Genomic DNA, 21,958 nt, shown 5'->3' with positions numbered 1-21,958 from the left:
TCTGTGTGCAAGTTTCCCTTTTTTATATGGACACCAGCCATATTGGATTAGGGCCACCCTAATGACCTCAAGTTGATCACCTGCAAAGACTATTTCCAAATAAGGTCATGCTCACAGGTACGGGAGATTAGAACTTCAATATCTTTTTACACCTTTTATATTTTCTGCTTGGTCTTAGAATCAGCCATTTCTCTAAGGAGTCCTTCTTCCTTTTGTTGAAGAATGGTGGTAGAAGCTGAGATCTGGGTGTGTGATGTGCTCTTTGCTACTGGAGTGTCTTTCTAAGTGTTTCTAAGCCCTCTCAGCTGACAGATCAAGGAAATATATGTGTGTATACTAGCATGTGTATGCGCATATCTATAAATATTCTATATGCAACCAAGCATCTATATGAAGCTAGATATGAGTTCGCATGGGCGTCTCCAATCCTAACCCTTCACCACATGGATCGTCCTAGCCTCCTCCTGTTGCTCATCCTGTTAACTCTCACTCCATCAGCGAGAAGCTTGGTTCCCACCATCCATGACCCACTTACTTAATTGTTCACTTCCAGTGTCATACACACGTAGGGTGGCAGCAGAATTGTTAACCTACCTCCTCATCAGTAATAACTTGATCAACCAGAGTCCAGTACTGTAGTACATTTCCTTTTTCCTTTAGTCTTAGAAATTCCATTCCTCCTCAAAGTTGTTTGTCAGCACCTTTCCTCCTCACCTTCTCAGGTAAGGTCGTTTCCTCTGGTTTTGGTGTTCGTGACTTTGACGTCAGTCATGCTTTTAGCCTTCCAAGTGCTTAGGCAGGTGTTATCTGGCTGCAGGATAAGGATGTCACCAAGAGGGGACCTTGACCATTTGGCAGACGAAGGAGAACCAGTGAGAACCTGTTTTTAGGTGACTTGGCCACAGTCACAGCCTTGAAATTGGGACAGTTAGACGTTGAACCAGCCGGGTTTCTGATGCTGCACCTATGCTGTATCCACTGCACTCACTCCTTTTTTTCTAGAGGGCAGCGTGTCACTGAGGTGACAATGAGAGGTCAGGAAGATACTTAGGCACTTCATCTGATATTTCCAGGCACACAATAGTGTATTTCTTAAGTACTGGGATCTGAACAGAGATTCCTCCAACTGAGAGACGATGATGCTTTGGCCGTGTTTGGCTACTGTAGAGCCCTCTACATCTGCAATGCAGGGATGGAAATATTTGTGCATAAGTGGATGTGTCATTTACCCACATAAGCTCATGTTGATGTAAGTCAGAAAAAATTCAAAGGGAAAAAGATTCTCATGAGTACAAATTACTTCTGGGATGACCTTAGGTTTCCAAATTAAATTATTTCAGCAGAGTTTATGCATGGATTCCAAGCATGAGGAAATTATTTAGGAGATGTTTACTATGGCAGAAAGTAGTGAACATCCTAATATAGAGCTAATCACAATTTAATTCAAGTTATTTACAAAATATTAATCTTAGGAAAATATTGTTGCCAAAATATCTCACTTGCTTTATAGTTTTGTATCTGGGAGATAGACCAGTCTCTTGGGAATTTAATATTTATAATCCTTAAAGCAATTTAAACCAAAATGCTTAAACTCAGCATAATTTTTGAGATCTAACTGTATTGATTCATTAAAATCTAGATTGCTTGTTTAAATGTTTTATAAGGGTACATCTTATAAATGGACTAAATTTTAAAATCCATTTCTTTAAGGAAGGGCAATTACATTGTTCATTATCTGCTTTAATGTTATAAACCCTGAAAAATGTTTTGGCAACCACAGGTTTTGTGAATGGTCCTCACTCAATACTTTCTCGTTATTTTGAATAGAAGTATTGCAATGAATGCTTTTTCCATGTTTTGAGATACAGTGAGATTGGGAAGTCTCTAAGGAGCCTGAACTTGAGATGAGACCTAAGCACAGGGCTGAGGTGGGCGGTGCCCACAGCCGCAAAGCACAGAGGAAGCCCAGCCTAGCTGTGTGCATTGGCACATGTGATTTAATGAGTATTTATGGAATGAATGAATGGTGCACTGAGTTAACCACATTGAAGCATCCCAGGGCTCTGTGTAGTCAGAGGCTGACAGAGAACAGTGATTTTGCAGTTTTCACACGTTGATACAGTATCTCTCAGCTGAGGAAGTTCTGGCCCCTGAGCTGGGAATTTAAGGACAGAACTCCTGTCCCGAAAGAATTTCAGGAATAAAAGCTTAGACCCAAGGCCTAGGTTATAAAGATGTGGGTGCATGGTGTCAGGTAAAGACATACCTGGACCTAGGAAATGATCATACATTTAAGATCATTTAAAACGTCAAAATGGAGTAGCTATGGTTCAGGCATCCGAAGTGGAGCTGGTGTTTGTGGGGTGTGGATTGTGGATGGGGATTCAGACACTTCCCTGCATCACTGAGAACCTGAACTTTCTGAACCGTATCAAACTCAAGGACACCACAAGCCATTGCTAACAGCTGCCAGCTACAACCTTGTGGTTTCAAAGTCCCCTTTGCTTCACAAATATGTAATAATTTCAAACCTCAACCAATCCTTACTTAACAAGCACCCTTACTTCTTGCCAGCTCCAATCCTAATTCTTGACAAGCAGCTCATGTAACCTTGCTGGGGTTTTTTGCCTTTAGAAGCTTCCCCCATTTTGGGGTCCTGTGGAACACAATTCAAGTGCTTTTGTGAATTTGTGCTTCCCAGGCTGCAGTCCTAACAAACCCCAAATATAAGCAATTCTTGTATTTTGCTTCAACCAGATCTCTGTTCTTGGAATTCTTGGTTAACAGCCAAGAGAGCCTTTGTCTGAAGGGATTAATGTGGTAAGGGCAGAGGTCTATTGCTGTAGGGAGAGTGTTCTGAGCCTGAGACCTGCAGGTGTCTCAAAGAGCAGGCAGCACGGAGCTCTCTTGTAATGAGGTGTGGACAGGGCTACAAAGAACTGGGTGTAGGGGACTCGGTGCGATGACGGGACAGTTGATCAGGGAGTCTTTCCTTGTAGGTTGCTGATTCTTGGGAGGGGTTGTCTGCTGGCTCAGCTAAGGTGGGTCGAAGTTCAGAGGCCTGGGAGGAGGAGAGACATCTGGACAAGTCAGGTACGTTTTTCAGATTGGTCAGTGGACATAAAGAATTCAGCTAATCCTTTAAGAGGCAAAGAATGGGAACCAAGAGGTCTGTGTTGGGGTTTTTCATAGATAAACAAAGGGGTTATCCCAGAGTCTTATTTAAGTCATCTGGAACGGGGTGGGTCTTTGCAGGAAGCTGTTTCCTGAATTCTGGAGAGCAGGACTTACCACTCTCCTATTCACATCATGACTGATCTCAGAAGCTAGAGTAAGGGTGGATGGGCTCCTGTGGTGGAGAGGAATGACACGCAGGCCAAGAACCAGCTAGGGCCAAGCCTGAAGCAATGGACAAGTTGTGGCCTGATGGAGTCCCACTGAGGGGCCCTGGAGCCCACTTACAATGCTGGATCCATCAAAGAGGTTTCTGTAGACCAGTTTCTTTCATTGCTGTACCACAAAATCTTAAATCGGAAAGTGAAAATACATCTATTGTGTCAGCAAGAATGACTATATTACAAACACAGGTATCTCTCATTACCCAAATCTAATCCGATACTGAATTTTTGGGAAACAGGAAACAACGTTCCACTTTACGTTGGAAAAAGTGATATAATGTGTTTCATGGTTCCCAGACTGACAAAAATGCCTGCTCACCAGTTTCCCCAAATACCACTGAAACACATCTAAACTTATGAATAAAACTCCATGGAAGGTTTGTGCAAATTATAAAATAGTTTTAAAGACATTTACATAATTATTTAACATTTAATGAAGTAGTAGAAGTTCGCTTGCAAAATGCAGTACATAATGCAGTACAAAATGCAGATATAAATCATATTTTCTTGTACTGATGGAAGAGTTTATTAAGTGGGACTTGATCTTGCGGAGTGGGAGACAGAGGCTTTTTGGTCACAGGTGTCTGCGGGTGGAGGGGGCACGACTTAAAGGGTAAATATGAGGGTTGTTTTTGCAGACTTTAAGGTGTAGACAGACTACAGGGTGAACTGAACTCAGACATAATCATGATACAAGTATATGGTTCCACTGCGCTTGGAATTGCACTTTTGAATAGGATGCTTCAATTTATATCACTAACAATCATGCTATCTGCCTGAACTAAATCCTTTAATTGATGGACTGAATCCTTTCATTGCTTTTTCTAGGTGGTGCTTAATTTTAACATCTATTTAAGAGCTTACCAGCCTTCTGTGGGTTAATTTTTTTTCTTTTTCCCCAAAGCGTCTATATATTTCATTCCACTTTTGATAATCTTCATTTTTATTATAACAGACCTAGACACAGATTTTAAATGTATCCTATTGAGCACTGAATATGCACTTTTGGCATGCACTCAGAACACACATGTGAACTGTCTTCTTACTTAAGGGAATTTCTAAGCCATTATAACTGCAAATGTTGCCTGTTCACCCTCCATCCAGCCCTTCCTCCAAGTGAATGTTGGAGCTTCACAGTTTATCTTTAATCTTTTTAGGATCATTTTCACATTTTCTATCTTTTTATTTCTCAGTATTTAGGTTCACTATTTTGGTACTGTCTTTTAATCCTCTGATGATTTTCTATTATCCAGTATTTATTTTGTTGAAATTATATTTTTTGTACTTTCTTATAGGCCTTTAAAAAATCTCTTTCTGCTTGTTTTGTATCAGCCATTTGTTTTATCATTCTTATTATGGCTCTTAGACATCATTCCTTCTTTAGGAAGACTGTTTCATTACTTGCATTTACTCTGGAATGACTGCTTCCTTTAATCAAGTTTGTGAAGCTCAAACTTCCATGGAACTGCTCTTCTTCAGGTGCATTGGAACTTTTGATTCTAAGCTCATCTTAAAGTCCTGTGGGGTGTGTTTGTGTGTGTGTGTTTGAGATGTTTGTCGGGTGTTTTGTTGTATGCATGTATTGTGTGCAGTGTATGTGTAATTAGGGGTGTTGTGTGTGTGGTGTGTTGTATGTGGGGTGTGTGTTTTGTGTGTGGTATGAGGTATGGGCTATGTATGGTGTATGTGGTGTATGTGGTGTGTGTGGTGTGTGTGGTGTGTGTGTGTATGTGGTGTGTGTGGTGTGTATGGTGTGTGTGGTGTGTGTGTGTATGTGGTGTGTGTGGTGTGTATGGTGTATGTAGTGTGTGTGGTGTGTGTGTGGTGTGTGTGTGTATATGGTATGTGTGGTGTGTATGGTGTATATGGTGTGTGTTGTATGTGTAGTGTGTGTGGTTTGTGTGTGTATGTGGTGTTTGTGGTGTGTATGTATATGGTGTGTGTGATGTGTGTATGGTGTGTGTAGTGTGTGTGGTGTGTGTGGTGTGGGTGGTGTGAGTGTGGGTGGTGTGTGTTTGTGGTGTGTGTGAGGTGTGTGTGTTGTCTTTGTATGGTGTGTGGTGTGTGTGTGTATGTGGTGTGTGTGGTGTGCATGGTGTATGTTGTGTGGTGTGTATGTTGTGTGTGGCGTGTGTGGTGTATGTGGTGTGTGTGTGTATATGGTATGTATGGTGTGTGGGGTGTATATGGTGTGTGTGTGTCTGTGGTGTGTATGGTGTATGTGGTGTGTGTGGTGTGTATGGTGTATGTTGTGTGTATGTTGTGTGGTGTGTTTGGTGTGTATGTTGTGTGTGGTGTATGTGGTGTGTGTGTGTGTGTGTATGGTATGTGTGGTGTGTGTGGTGTATATGGTATGTGTGTTTCTGTGGTGTGTGTGGTGTATGTGGTGTGTGTGTACATGGTGTGTGTGTGTGATGTGTTTATTTTCCTCTTCTTGTTTGCACACAGGCTTCTGTGCTCACCAGGTATCTAGTTCAGACCTGTCATATCAGCTTCCCCCACTCACCCCCCTCCCAGCACTGCAGGTTCACACCAGGTAAGTGAGCCTCACTCTCCCTGCTCACAGAAGGCTCTCATCCACTGTGCTGCAGGAATGGTCTCCCATCAGATTCTGACATCTGTGTCTTGGCCCCTGCTCAACACCTCACATTGGTCCTAATTCTGCCTCACAGAGATGCTCACCTTGTTTTGAGTGAGGTTATGCTCTTTTAATATATTGTGTAATTCACTGTTGCTCTTATTGGGATCAGTAGAACTGGAGAACTTACAGCGGGGCAGGTGCCTGAGGACTCGAAGTGTTTTCTGACCAGACACTTCCTTTTTAGGCACTTGCACGATGTGCTTGAAACCAGGTGGCCCCAGCTAAACTGTCAGAGCCTCGGTCCAGACACCTCTGGTGTCTGCCAGATGACCAATTTTAGAAATTGAACCCAACAGGGACAGCGTGGTAGATCCCTGCCAAGTGTAGGACTTCAATCATAATTAGATTGTTAATTTGGCAGTTTTCTTTGCTTAAATATTAATGAGAACCAGGCTGATACTGTCTCGGAGATTTAGAGCTTGGTTTTCAGTAAGCAGATGGGGTGAACCTGTCCAATTGGTGGTCTGCCTCATTGGAAACAGAATTGCCTTGAAATTGAAGAGCGATCTCCACTTCCCACCTGGACTTACAGCATTGGAAATCAAACTAAAGATCAAGCCAGGAGTAAAATGCATATTTCCTCTTGAAGTGAGCATCATGAAAGCCACTGTCACTATAAAAAGATTGCTTACATTGCAGAATGGGTAAATGTTGGAAAATTGAAAGGACTCAGATCTTTATAGAAACAAGCATTCACCTGAAACATTAAAATGAGCATGAAATATATGCATTTTCTACTTAGTTTATAAATAGAGTGTTTCCCTGTTGAGATTTCCCCCTGCTGTTAAAATGTTCATCTCTGTTGCTCAAATGCTAACAGGCTGGCCATTTTCAAGATAAGTGGCTTGGGTTTTACATGAATCCTGGCTTTTCCTTATGTGGATGCCCTCCTTTGTCTTCAGAATTAGAGGTAAAATAAGAACAAACACTGTAGTGTTTGGGTGATCCCATGCTTTGTGTTGGTCTGCCTTCCTCTTGACTTTAGAACTTCAGTGAATGTAGGATTTGAAATATTTCTTAATCTTAGGAAAGCCTGTGCTGTTTGTGGCATACAATGTGGCAAAACCCATGGGCATCAAAATCCACAGAAGTTGCCAGTTTTACTCACCTTTTTAGGAAGAAAATGATAGCAATACGTGACATAAGAACTGTTTTAAAGTAAATGATCATTGATTATTTTAGATCAGCAGTTCCCAACATTTTTGGCACCTGGGACCAGTTCCACGGAAGGCAATTTTTGCACAGATGGGGCCGGCAGGGGGGAGCTAGGGCGAATGTTTCAGGCGGTCATATGAGCGATGGGGAGTGATAGACAGTGGGATGAAGCTTTGCTGGCTCTCCCACTGCTCACTACCTGCTGTGTGTCCTGCTTCTTACTGGGCCGCTGACCAGTACTGGTCTGCAGCCAGGGTGTTGGGGTCCCCTATTTTAGATAACCTTGAGAATGTGTTTTATGCAAACGATTCCCAAAGATGACAATATACTCCTACCTAAAATAAAATAAAATGCATTCATGCACCACAGGCCCTGTGAGTAGAGGCTTTGAGGCCAGGTATCAGTGCATTTCATGCTCAAGCCATAGTTTCAAGCACCCAGGAGTGGAGCTGGGTGTGTGGGTTGAGAGGGAGAGATGCTTTCTGCAAGTGGAGTCTGACTATTCAGGTCAGCACAGCTTGGCTACACAATGTACTTCTTCAGATATTATTAACCCATTATTTTCCAAGACATACATATAATTTTATTTATTTGGAACTGAGAGGATGTGTAACACCCTATCCCACCTTCAGTATTAAACTTCAAATACTGCTTCTTTCCTGATGATTGTCTTTGCCCCTTTTCCTAACGTTTGGATCTCTCCATTCTCCTAACACCTAAAGGCAGGTTTTGTTCGTAAACCTCATGCCTTACTTGGCAGATTATTGCAGTTTAAATCTTTTCACATCATTTCATATACCTGTAACTTCCTTTGTTATTGTTCTTTTTTTTTGTGGTTGGAAAAGATGCTTGGTTCTTTGTTTTTGTTTAATTGGTTGAATCATGAAATTGGCTTGGATCTGTTATTCTCAGTCATTATATTTATTTATGATAAAAGCTCTTAACATACTGGATACAGAAGGAACATGCCTCAACATAATAAAGGCCACATATGACAAGCCTACAGATAATTCATACTTAATGATGAAAGTTTGAAAGATTTTCCTCTATGATCAAGAACAAGACATGGACACTCATGCTCAATACTGCTATTCAACATAGTCCTGGAAGCCCTAGATAAAGCAAGTAGGCAACAACAACAACAACAACAACAACAACAACAAAAAACAAGGAAAAAAACATCCAAATAAGAAAGCAAGAAGTAAAATTGTCTCTGTTTGCAGAATAAATGATCTTATATATAGAAAATGCTAAAGACTCCACCAAAAGACTCTTAGAACTAACAAACCAATTCAGTAAAGTTGCAGGATGCAAAATCAACACACAAAAATCAGTTGTTTCTGTAAACTAACAATAAACTATCTGAAAAAGAAATAAAGAGGAAAAAAAATCCCATTGACAATAGTATCAAAAATATTAAAATATATAGAAATACATTTTACCAAAGAGGTGAAAGATCTGTACACTGAAAACTATAAGACATTGATGAAAGAAATAGAAGACACAAATAAATGGAAAGATATCCCTTGTTCATGGATTGGAAGAATTAATATTATTGAAATGTATATATTACCCAAAGCCATCTATGGATTCAATGTAATCCTTATCAAAATTCTAATGCCATTTTTCACAGGAAATGTAACAAACAGATATCAGTCTTTTGTCATTCCAACATAACAAATAGGAAAACAATCCTGAGAAAGAAGAACAAAGCTGACTTCTTGACTTCAAACAATACTATGAAGCTATAGGAATCAAAACAGTATGCTACTGGCATAAAAAAAAAAAACAGACAGATAGACCAATAGAACAGAACTAAGATCCTCAGAAATGAACCCACACAGATATGGTCAACTAATATTTGACAAGGGAGGCAAGAATACTCAATGGGGAAAGGACAGTCTCTGCAATAAATGATGTTGAGAAAACTGGATATTCACATGCAAAAGAAAGAAGTTGAACCACTATCTTACACCCCTCACAAAAATTTACTTGAATTGGATTTAAGGCCTGAAACCTTAAAACTCCTAGACGAAAATACAGGGAGAAACCTCCTGGACATTGGTCTTGACAATGATTTTTTAAAATATGATACTAAAAGCACAAGCAACAAAAGAAAAAAAATAAAAATAAAAGACAAGCGGAACTACATCAAACCAAAAAGTATCTATACAGCAAAAGTAACAATCAGCAAAATGAAAAGGCAACCTCTGGAATGGGAGAAAATATGTGTTAGTCATATATTTGATTAAAGATTAATATCCAAAATATATAAGAAACTCATACAACTCATTAGCAAAAAGGCAAATAATAAAAAATGGACAAAGGACCTGAATAGAATTTTTTCCAAAGAGGAAATACAACTGGCCAACAAATATATCAAATATGCTTGACAGTAATGATCAACAGGGAACTGTAAATCAAAACCACAGCAAACGTCACCTCACACCTGTTAGAAAGCCCATTATGACAAAGATAATAAATGTTGGTGAGGATGTAGAGAAAAAGGAACCTTTGTGCACTGTTGGTAGGAATGTAAATCAGCGCCGTCACTATGGAGAACAGTATGGAGGTTCCTCAGAAAACTAAACATAGAACTACCATATGATCCAGTAATCCTACTTCTAGGTATATATCCAAAGGATATGAAATCACTACCTTTAAGACACATCTCCACTCCCATGTACATTGCAGCATTATTCACAAAACCGAGGCATGGAAACAACCTAAGTGTCCATTGACGGATGGATAAATAAAATTTAAGTACAATATTAATACAGTGGAATATTATTTAGCCATTAAAAAGAAAGCAATTCTGTCATTTGTGACAACATGAATTAACCTTCAGGTCTTTATGCTAAGTGAAGTAAGTCAGACAGAGAAAGACAAATAGAGTATGATCTCACTTACATGTGGTATCCATAAAGCTGAACTCATAGAAACAGAGAGTAGTTTGGTGGCTGCTGGTGGCTGGGGGTTGGGAGCTGGGGAAATTGGAAGATGTTAGTCAAAGGGTACAAACTACCAGTTATAAGATGGATAAGTTCTAGGAATCTAATGTATAGCATGGTGACGATAGTTAACAGTTTTTTATACCTGAAAGTTGCTAGGAGAGTAGATCTTAAATGTTCTTACCACCAAAAAAAAAAAAAAAAGATTATTATGTTGGGTGAAATAATTAATCTTATGTTGTATAGGATGTGTTAACTGGCCTTATTGTGATAATCATTTCACAAAATATACATGCATTAAATCAGCACACCATGCATCTTAAACTTACACAACATTATATGTCAATTATATCAGTAAAGCTGGGGAAAAAAAAAGAGAATGTTTCAGCTGTGTAAGGATGGCTCTCTCCACGTAAGGATGGGCTTTCCCAAGTGACAATGGTGCCCTTTTCTTTCCCAAATTAGGCTATTTTGTCAGACTCAGATCTTTTTTTTTTTTTTTGCAGTACGCGAGCTTCTCACTGTTGTGGCCTCTCCCGTTATGGAGCACAGGCTCTGGACGCGCAGGCTCAGCGGCCATGGCTCACGGGCCCAGCCACTCCGCGGTATGTGGTATCTTCCCGGACCGGGGCATGAACCCACGTCCCCTGCATTGGCAGGCGGGCTCTCAACTACTGCGCCACCAGGGAAGCCCAGACTCAGAACATTTAATTTGAGCATTAGTGTCTGATTTGGAGCCTGGTTCCTTAAACTGTGGCTTATTCTACTCCGGAAAGGATGAGCTAATGTCTTTAGGGTTTAAAATAAGCTCAGGCGAGCTCCATAGCTCTGGCATTTTGGACTTAGGTTTTGGGTTATCATTCGAAGATCATCAAAATGCTGCATTATACTGGCATCCGTAGGAAGTAATCCAGGCATTAGCAACATGGAGTCATAAGTTCCTCGCTTTCCCACCACATGGTGCTCCCCTTGACAAGAGCCAGACTTGACACATCAGAAAGACAATTCTACATGCAGCTGCGGGGATGGGTCTCAGCACCATGTTTCACATTCTTCCCACACAGGACCTAAACTGATTTATGATGACAATTTCATGAATTATGCTCTGTTCAGTTTGATTAGCAGTTACTGCACTGAGTTGTGCTTTTCTCCTTGTGGCATATGATCCCCTACGGGATCTGTGTGACAGAAAGCTCTTTTCGCAACTGATTCTGACATTTAAATGTATATGGTGCCCTGAAGAAGCAGACTGTCAGTACTGAATGCTTACTTTTACCCCAAGAGTTCTTAAATTATACCCCCAAAATGGCACAACTTACCACCCTGACCCCTCATCTGCTAACATGTTCTGCTCACATGTGCAAAGATCATCTGTCCTCCCTCAAGTGGGAAAAAATGAAGGGTATAAGCAGCAGATCAACCATGTCATTAGCTTCAGATTTTCATAGGTTGTTTTTAAATTTATTTTGTAGAGCTGCTTAAAATAGTGAAAGCATTTTAGATTGCTTTCATGATTAGCATCTTTACATCTAACTTCTAGTCTGCCAAACCCATGCTTCTATCATCTTATATGCTTGTGAATAAATTGAATTAAAAACAGAGGAAAACCTCTAAACCTTTGGACTGTATAATTTAGGGCAAGTCACATCTTCCCTTTAAGCCTTGAGTCCCTAACTTCTAAAATGAGGCACTAACAGTTCTTACTGTCTACAGTTGCTTTGAGGGTAAATGAGCCATTGCCCACTGGCTGGTTCAAGAGAAACACTCAACTGCTTTCAAGAAAATGTATGTTCAGATGATAACTTTTTTCACTAAACATTTTTAGTTGTAAATGACTAAGGTTTGCCTTCAGAGTTGTTCTTTTGTGCATAACTTTTTATCCTCATTCATTTAGGTGAAAAAATATCCCATTACAGTTTGTTCTATCTATGAAATGGATATCCTTAGAAGTATGATTTTGAGGTATCTGATGATGTCTTTTTCCATTTCTCTTGTTTCCAACTTAAAATCTTAAAAATTCCTAAAAATATACACACACACACATACATACATACATAAGTACATCCACATGTATAAACTGAATATAGACCATACATCATATGTATGTGTACATGTCTCCCTCATCTCTCTCTCTTTTTATGTATATGTATATACACACACAGAATGTACATATGATAAGAAAAACCTGTGGGTTATGTGTTCAATAATCCCAGGACCAAAATAATAAAGTAAAACCTAATAAAACACCAAGAAAGTGGAATTCCCCAGCTTTTATTTTCCAGTGGAAGTCTCGACCACTTTCCTGGTGAAATGATCTTGTAGACTTAAAAACTAAATAACAGCCTCTCCCTACCTGAGATTCTGTATTATGGAAAGTTCTAAAATAAACTGTAAATGAACTCCCAATTTTATAAATCAGAGCTTTCAAAGGATTGTTTAGTTAAAGCCTTGAAAATTAAAGTATATTTCAAACATTCTAGTGGAAGTTCTAAAATAAAAGAATACTATCTGGAAAGCAAATAATCCTATAAGTGTACAATCAGAGAAGTGGGCTTTGAGTTCTGGCTCCGTCCCCTGCTAGAGGTCCCAGCAGGGGTGTGGGTGGAGGTGCAGGCACTCAGACCTTCTTCAAGGACCTGCTGCGGGGAGATGACAAAGGGAGCAGAGTTGACCAACAGCCCTGGGTCCCACCCCACTGGATTCACCCTGGGCCAATCCCAGGCAGTGACTGAGCATGGTCAGTGTGCAAGAAAGTGCCTGCTCCTGTCCATATGGGACTCTTTCACCATTACACTTGCACATAACATCTGTAGCATCTTGTCACAATATGATGAATCAGGTGTGCATGTGCACGTGCGTGTGTGTGTGTGTGTGTGTGTGTGTGTGTGTGTGTGTGATATTTGCCTCTCTCACAGGGTTCATTTTTAATGAATATGTTCCCATCCAAAAGCCTTCTGGTACAGATATGCCTTACTTTCAGAAAACTGTATAGAAATAAATCATATAAATCAGGTGACTATTTGCATGAGGGTGGGGCTTTCCTGTAAGGTTCCTAGAGGCCCTTTTAAGGAAGCTAGACTTTCCCCTGCAGAAAGGTAGTTACACCTTTGAGTACCAGTGACACCTGTGACTTGCTTCTTAAGCAAATACAGCAAAGGTCACTTCTGGGATTATACTGCATCATCTAAAAATGGTCTTAGCAGACTGGCTGTAGAGAAGCTCTTTACTGGTTGAGGAAGTAAGTGGCCATGCTGCAAAGAGCTGAGGGCAGCCCCAGCTCACAGCCAGTGAGAAGCCAGTGCCCTCCGTCCCACAACCTCAAGGAATGCACTCTGCCCACACCCTGAGGGTGCTTGGAAGTGGGTCCTTCCCCAACTGAGCCGCCAGATGAGAACTCATTTCTGGCCCACACTTTGTAGCCTTGTGACCATAATCAGAGGACCCAGTTAATCAGCTGTACCCCAACTCCTGATCCACAGAAAAGTGGGATAATACATTGTTGTTGAACTAATACAGTATTGTGCACTTAAAAACATGTGCACACTCTTATTAAGTGTTCTTAACAGCAACAACAAAAAAAACAGCAAAAGAATACAAGGACATGTCTTAGAAGTGATGGCTACCATGGGCGCATGCATATTTTCAAACTCAATAAGGTGAGCATGTTAAATGTGTGGACGTTTTTGTATACCAATTAAAACAATCTAAGGAAGTAAAAGAAAGTATTGTTGTCTTAAGCTGTTGAGGTTGTAGAAATTTGTTGCACGGAAATAGATAACTGATATGCATATACAGATGAAATCTTAGTTGTTACTCAGGCATGACTGTTATGCTTTGGTGGAGATTCATTTAAGAGTTGGGCCCTATTAAAATGTGTTAAAATGAACAAATCCTTTTGAAACCGATTAATGGACCCTGGTCGTTTCACCATCATACCTGCACCAGCTTTCTTGTTCTTTACATGTGGAAAGGAAAATGGGCACATGGTAGGAGGGGCTAGAGTCAAGGGGTTTCAGGCAAGTCAGTTTGGGGCAATTAGCAAGGCTCTAGCTGAGATTCTAAATACACAGCTTTAAGTGAGAGACTAAGGCAATCTCAATGCACTTATTGTTCTACATGGATTTTTCTGTATAAAGTTGTCATTCATATAACTTATAGTCTTTAAAGTTTTAGAGTATAGTTTAGAAAAAATAGGCTCTAAGATAATAAAATGTCAGCATATTTCTGATCTCAAGAACATTAAAATACATATCCGAGAACTAAATAGGCATTATTTCCTGATTAGCCAAGATTCTGGGTTTTCCGTGCTGATTTCCTTATGTGTTCTTTAAAGAGATGTGATAAACTGGCGGTTTCTCTCCTAATGTTTAAGACACAATTTGCCCCAGGGGTGAGAGATGTGAGGATGGTCAATGTATGCCCTCTTCCCTCATCTTCCGTGGTTACATTCTGAGCATGTGAGGAGTGTCTGGGTTTTTTTCTACAGGCAAAGGATCAAGCAATATTTTGATAACCAATCTCCTATATTGTTGGGTTTGGTTTTCTTCTCTGAGGACATAACTTAGCTATAACAATATGAAGAAATGAGGAGAATAACATTTTCTTTACTAAAATTTATCTTACAAGAAACTTCTCAAAATAGAATTTTTAAAATGAGATACACTTTTGCATTTACTGCACATGGTCACTATCACATCAGCGAGATCAGTCTCCAAGGCTGGAGCAGGGAGTCCCTGCTGCCCAGGAAGCCAGATGGCCCCTCCGACAGAGGACTTCTTTTCCTTCTATGTAGTACATCATACTGTTTTTTAAAAGTAATCTTTTAAAAATAGTTTATAAATACATTTTCTTTATATTTACAATGTTAAAATCTAATGAAAAGAAATCCTGAAAACTATTTGCTCTTGATTTGTCTAAATTAGAAATATGTATTTCTAATATATACTTTTTATGTTTAACCATTATATATATGTATATATATATATATTATTTTTCAGATTCTTCTCCCTTATAGGTTATTACAAGATATTAAATACAGTTCCCTGTACTATACAGTAGGTCCTTGTTGTTTATCTATTTGATATATAGTAGTGTCTATATGTTAATCCCAAACTCCTAATTTATCTCTCTCTCACCCCCATTATCCCCTTGGGTAACCATAAATTTGAAGTAAATCAGACAGAGAAAGAGAAATATCATATGATATCACTTATAGGGGAATCTAAAAAACTGATACCGATATACTTATTTACAAAACAGAAAACAAACTTTTTAAAGTGATCTTGATGATGTTTCCCACTTGCTCCTGGAGCCTGACCTTTATGAGCTGTGTCAGCAGTCTTCCTTACTCTCCACCTTTTCACTTTTTTCATCCAAGGGTGATCATCGGGTCACTCCAGGTGGGGAGCAGCATTGGGTCAGGGTGTTTATTCCTGAACAGCCCCCCTACACACACAAGCTATCACGGGTTGTCTGTGACTCACCACTGAAGGTCCCAGCCTTTGTTCCTCTGCACCTGCTTCTCTCTGTACCTGGTTCCCAATTCCTCTGTGCCCTCAGCCCTTAGAACAAGGCACTACATCACTGGGGTTTCCTGCTTCCTGCCTTCACCTCTGTAACCAGTCCTTTTATGGGGCACTCTACCCATCACCCCATGGGAGTGTGCCATCTGTTCGTGCTGGGACATGACGTATATACTACCTGTTATCTCACAAGATGCTTACAAAAACCCATGAGAGAGCAAGACCATCCATGCTTTTCTCAACAGAATGAAGCTGAGGCATGGAGAGTGGGACCAGACTACCCAAGATCATAGAGCTGGTAGAGGCTGGCTGGTGATGGGGGTCCCTTCCTTCCCCAGGTCTCCTTCTTCTCAGTGCAGTTCTTTCTGCTACAGCTCTGCTTTCACATTTAAATCAGAGCTAGAAGTTGGCTTTATCTCTCGTTCATTAAGAAAACAATAGTGGGTGCCCAGAATGTTCTTACATTATGTACTTATGTTTATTCTCTTATTATAAAGCACCTCCAGCTCATTGACAAAGGGCACAGCCTTAATTTAAAATTAATAGATAGCACCATGGAAATTGGAAGTCTGGGTTATAGCCTGTGTGATGAATTGTTCTAGTCATGACTAGAATAATAATATATGTTAATAAAACTAGCTGTGTACACTTGCAGCCTCTTTACTATTAGCTGTGCACCACTAATAATATACCTCCTAAATGCCCCAAAGCCGTCCATTTTTATCACAGTTTCCCCCTTCAGAGGTTTTAGGATTCTAGGACAGCACTGTGGAGGCTGACTCTGCCCATCCAGCACCTGGGCCAGGTGATGGCTGGAACACCTGTGTCCAGATGCCTCTTTGCTTGGCTCTCATCATACCTGAGCTGCTCTGAGAAATGGAAGTCACATGTGTATAGCCTCACATTTAAGGTGTACTTTTACCAGTAGACTCTGAGTTAGATTACTGGCACGAAATATAGAGACTGGCTGACTTTTCCATATAAAGTCATAATGCTGAAAAATAGCAAAGGAATCAACTAAACAATTGTTAATCATCTACTACGCTCTGGCGCCTGTGCTGTGAAGGCAGCAAGGAATAAGACCCTTCCTCGTTCCCTCAAGTTCAGTCCAGGGAGGGAGACCAGCACCCAAGTATACCTGCTGGATGGTCACTGCGATCGTCAATTGTAAAACTAGCAAGTCTCCTGAAGAGATGGGCCCCTTTTACTAAACCTCAGTTGATGTGCATTACCACCGCTCAACACTGACCAGGTCGGAACGCTTACCTTCTCTTACCTGTCCTTGGACTCCCAGGGTTTCAGGCACTTCCTCTTGATTGAGCCAAACCCTCCCAACCATCTGTTTTAGCCCTGTCTTTGTCAGCTTCTCACAGCCCTGTGCGTCCTCATTGCCTTCATGCTTCCAGCACCACATTGCTGGAAATTCTGCTAGGGATCAAGAATATCAGGATGAACAAACTAGGAAACCATGACTCACCACCAGGGATGGTCCAGGCCGAGGGATGCTGGGTGCAAATGCCCGGATGCAGGAAGGATTGGTCTGAGTTGCAAAGAAGACCTGCACTGCCAAGGGCGGTAAGTAGGTGAGAGGGATGCTGATAGAGATATCACCAGGGCAGGCTCTGCCCTGCCCTGAGTGAATGGATATGATTTGCATTTTTAAGCCTGTGCAGCCTCTTGAAGAACAGGAATGGGAGATGCCAAGAGTGGTGGCTGAGAGACCAGGTAATTGGTTAGGTAGGGACTTGGGCAAGAAGAGACCAAGGCTGAAGCTGAGATGGTGCTGGGGGAAGGAGATGGGGGGGACCTGGCCAGGACTTCTGATGTCAGCCAGTGCTTAATGCCAGCATGCATTTCCTCTGGTTCAAATAAAGGTGTTGTCTGCTCCTCCACTTATGGTTTCCATGGCAACTCTTTGGCCTTTCCCTTCCAGATCAGCGATAAATGCATGAAGAAGGACCCTGGGCTGGGTGCCTTTTCATCAGGAAAAACTTCTCAAGTGGTTAAAATGAGGAATCGTACAATTAATTTACACCCCTCTCTCCTGAGGAATTCAAGGAGAGACTTGAAAAAGCTTATTAAACTAGCAGCCCAACCAGGAGACCCGAGTTCAGGTTTTCTCTCTGCCCCCCACTGCCTGCGGCTACGTGTGTCATCACACTCGATATCTGTTGTTGAACATTTAATTTCTCCCTCCCGCAAGTTTAGCATTAAGTTAGCAGTAGTGCTAAGCTACTTCTTTAGGTTGAACACATGGATGGTAGCCCAATCCAGGTCTTAGCCACACACCCAAAGCTTAATAGGCAGCTCCTTGATATTTAGGCTTTTATCTTCCATCTCATAGAACTTAGAATTGTTGAGGACCTGCACTTCTATTTGTAGTCTAATTCCTGTTTTGTAATTATGTTGCAAATAGCAGACCATTGTTGTGTGTTGTTTTAACTCTTCCTGACTCCCATTCTTGGGGTGTGTATTATGATGTACTTCGTGAGTTGTTTAGACGTGCTTTAGAAAAAAAATAAAATGTGAGTGTGCACAGAGACAGGCTGCATTTCATGGAGAAGCTTGGTGTCTGCAGGACCAGCTGGGAGGCAGTGGCAGGAATTCAGGGAGAAATGTGGCATCTGGGGAGTGGAAGTGCAGGATCTCAGGCAGGATCCTTCATTGGACTGGGTGGCTCATTGGAGGTGGGGATGGGAGAAGGCGGAGGTAAGTATAACTCCCAGGCAAAGACCAGGATGGCAGGGCGGGGGGCATTAACCGTACAAGGTGCAACGAGCAGCATGATGGAGCCTAGGTTTAGCCGTGGCATGTTGGGGCATCCTCACGATGAAGATGTCCGATGGGGGCTTCCATAAGCAGGGCTGCTCTGGGACACAGCTGGGGAGAGATCAGTCCACTCTAGTTAACCTCACGACGTGGACACACTTCCCTGAGGGAGGGAGTGCAGGAGCAGAGGGATGAGGGCAGAGCCCTGGGGAAAGGCTCCACTTAGGGGTGAGTGTTGCCGAAACTCTGCCTCTGTTCACTGGTGCCGCGTAGCAATGTGGAGACGGCGTTCTGGATGAAGTAGAAAAGAATAGCTTTCTTGCTTTGCCAGGCAAAGGAGGACACAGCAGGCTCCTGCCCTCAAGACTGTGTGTCCCACCCTGGAGCAGGTAGTGAAGAGTTTTATAGTGCTCAAGGAGCAGGGCGTGGTCAGGCCGTGGACATTCCTCTGATTGGTTGGTGGTGAGGTAACCGGGAGTCAGCATCATCAGCCTTCTGGTTCTGACTGGTCTGGGGTCTCCGTGCTTGTGGACCCACGTACAGTTAACTTTCCCCCGCTTGTGGGGATTTCATTATCTGCCAAACAGCTCAAAGGACATGGCTCAGAATATTATCTATAGCCCTTGAGGAAGAACTAAATGTTCTGACTTTGTTCAATGGCTAAAGTATTATTATTCTGTCTTGCTTGCCTGTTTTCCTTTCTTTCTGCATTTTCTCACTTCTCTGATTAAATGTATTCTTTGACTAAAGTTTTTCTGCAGACAAAAGGCAGGCAGAGGACATGGGTGGGGGTCTATTCTCGGAAGACCCCATAGGGTCCTGCTTGGTTACATGAGCAAAGGAAGAAGATACCACGAGGGAGACTGGTAAAGGGCAGCCTGAAGGTTAGGGAGACCAGGAGAGTGTACAGCGCAGTGAGAAGCAGGTTTCCCCAAAACCTGCCTCCCCACTTCTGCACCCAGCTCTGAGCCAGCAGGCTGACCTGAATAGACCACATTCATAGCCTCCTGTGCCTTTAGCTCTAGATGGAGTCCAGCCGATGGGTGGCTCAGGCAGGGGGTGGGAGGTGCAGAGGCTGGGACATTGTGCCTGTCCTTTGTCCCTTCAGCTTGAGCAGTGGCCTTGTTCCCTGGTGATGCCAGTGCCCGGGGACCTGGCCACCCCTTGTTGTTCCCCCTGGACCCTGTGCATAAACTTCATGTATTCCCTTCATTAAATGCTCATCAGTTATGCTCCTTTGAGAAATGCATTTTCCCAGCCTGGACCCTGAGGGATGCAGTGATCCCAGGGTGCACCAGGTCAGGGAGATCTCAAGGTTGGATTCAGCACTCAGGTCTCTGATGGTGGTGAGGGCTGTCTCAGTAGAGGCATGTTGGGAGAAGATCACGTGAGCGCCACTGGGAGTCAGGCTGTTTCCAGGGGTTGTCACTGTAGATGCTTTGCCAGCCCTCGTATTCTACGAATGGTTCCTCCTAGAAGGATAGGGGACATCTTCATCACGAGTTTACAGTCATAACACTTTATTCATTGCTTTTTAAAGACTTTCTTAAATAGGGGTTTTCTTACTTCTCAAAGTGTTAACAATCATCATTTTCACACAAAAGAAGCAATCAAAAGCTGTTGGTGATTTCTCAGTGTGTTGTGCTGTGACTTTGCCTCTCAGAGATCTGGGCGATGTCCAGAGTGACTCAGGGCTCTTAGGCACGGAACCAGTTGTGTCCTCACAAGGACTGAAAACCTACCAGGCACCCCTATTTGTTCTTTTTTAAATTTTAAATTTATTTATTTAATTTGTGGTATGCGGGCCTCTCACCGTTGTGGCCTCTTCCATTGCGGAGCACAGGCTCCGGACGTGCAGGCTCAGCGGCCATGGCTCACAGGCCCAGCCGCTCCGCGGCATGTGGGATCATCCCGGACCGGGGCATGAACCCATGTCCCCTGCATCAGCAGGCGGACTCTCAACCACTGTGCCACCAGGGAAGCCCCAGACACCCCTTTTATCACATCTCTTCATCAGTTCAGGGAAATGATGCCCAGAAACACATGGGGAAATTAAAGCAGGGGTGCCTGGTGGAGGGGAACATCTGTTAGCTTCTAAATAGAAGGGACCCTCCATCTGTCCAAAGTCTCCATGACCTCACAGCAAGGGGGCCAGTGGAAGTGGCCTCATTGCATCAGCATTTCCATGATGCTTGATCATATCACAGATCACATGAATCCTAGTCTTGTGTAGCGTTCATTCTCAGCCCTGAAAAGAGTTTAGTTCCCTTCATTTCTGACCTTCCCATCTTAAAAATATTCACTGCATTCTTGGCCAAGGTGACTTCAGTAGAGAAAATAATTGATTCTTATAAAGAGTAATCTTTTTCTACCAACATAAATTATTTTTAATAGCTGGATGAAGTCATATGAATTGCAGGAATAAAGATTTCTTCAGGAAGCAATAAACACCAAAAGATGAGGATTTATTTCATTTCTCCAAATATTACTACCCATTATGTATTGCACACCTAATACAATGGTCCTCCTCAGCTCGTAGACTTACCAGGCACCTGAGGGGAAGGCAGAATGATCCACCCCACGCGTAGTAGTGATGGCCTTGCAGGGAGACAAAAGGACATCATTTCCATCAAGGACACTCTTCAAAGTTCTCCTCATACAGATAATAAGGGACACAGAGATGATTTTAATCAATTGTGCTAACTTTTAAAATTGCTTTAAAATTTTACCATTTTTTTCCCCTAAAATTCCAGGCTTTTGCCTTTTGAATATTTGATGACACTTGAATTAAAGTCAGCAGAAAGGAGAATCCAAAGATCATCTGTATGCCTACATCTCACAGTTAATTTTTATTATTTTTTGTTTTTGCAGTACGCGGGCCTCTCACTGTTGTGGCCTCTCCCGTTGCGCAGCACAGGCTCCGGACACGCAGGCTCAGCGGCCATGGCTCACGGGCCCAGCCGCTCCGCGGCATGTGGGATCTTCCTGGACTGGGGCACGAACCCGTGTCCCCTGCATCGGCAGGCGGACTCTCCACCACTGCGCCACCAGGGAAGCCCTCATGGTTAATTTTTAAATGGTGAAATCTATACATAAACTAGCACTCAGGGAGGGGGTGGGAATAAAACCAAAGCCAGTGGCCCAAACTGTGGCTGTGTCTGGAGACTGATTCCAGTCTAGGACCAGGGGTCCCGCTGCCACTGATGATGACTCAGACGCAGCTGCAGCTGCCTTTCTTCAACCTCTGCTTCCCCTCCCCTGCCTCTGTAAGAGAATGGAAACAGAAAAAAAGACACTTTAGGTCTTTTCCAGTGCTGAAAGTCCTTGTCTTCATGAATTTTCTCTTCGTGACTCCTCTATAAATTAATAATGGGGAAAATAGTTCAAGATGACATCAGTTTTTTTTTTTTAAGCAAAAAAATAGAGAAAACCACCAAGCTGCTTGGGTCGGTTATTCCCCCAATACACAAATTCTGACTTACATTTTGCCCCAAACTCCTTGCTTAGCCAGAATTTTTATTA

This window comes from Leucopleurus acutus (assembly GCF_964270905.1).
Source record: "Leucopleurus acutus genome assembly, chromosome: 3".
NCBI classification, from domain to species: Eukaryota; Metazoa; Chordata; class Mammalia; order Artiodactyla; family Delphinidae; genus Leucopleurus; species Leucopleurus acutus.
This window is presented reverse-complemented; position numbering follows the sequence as displayed.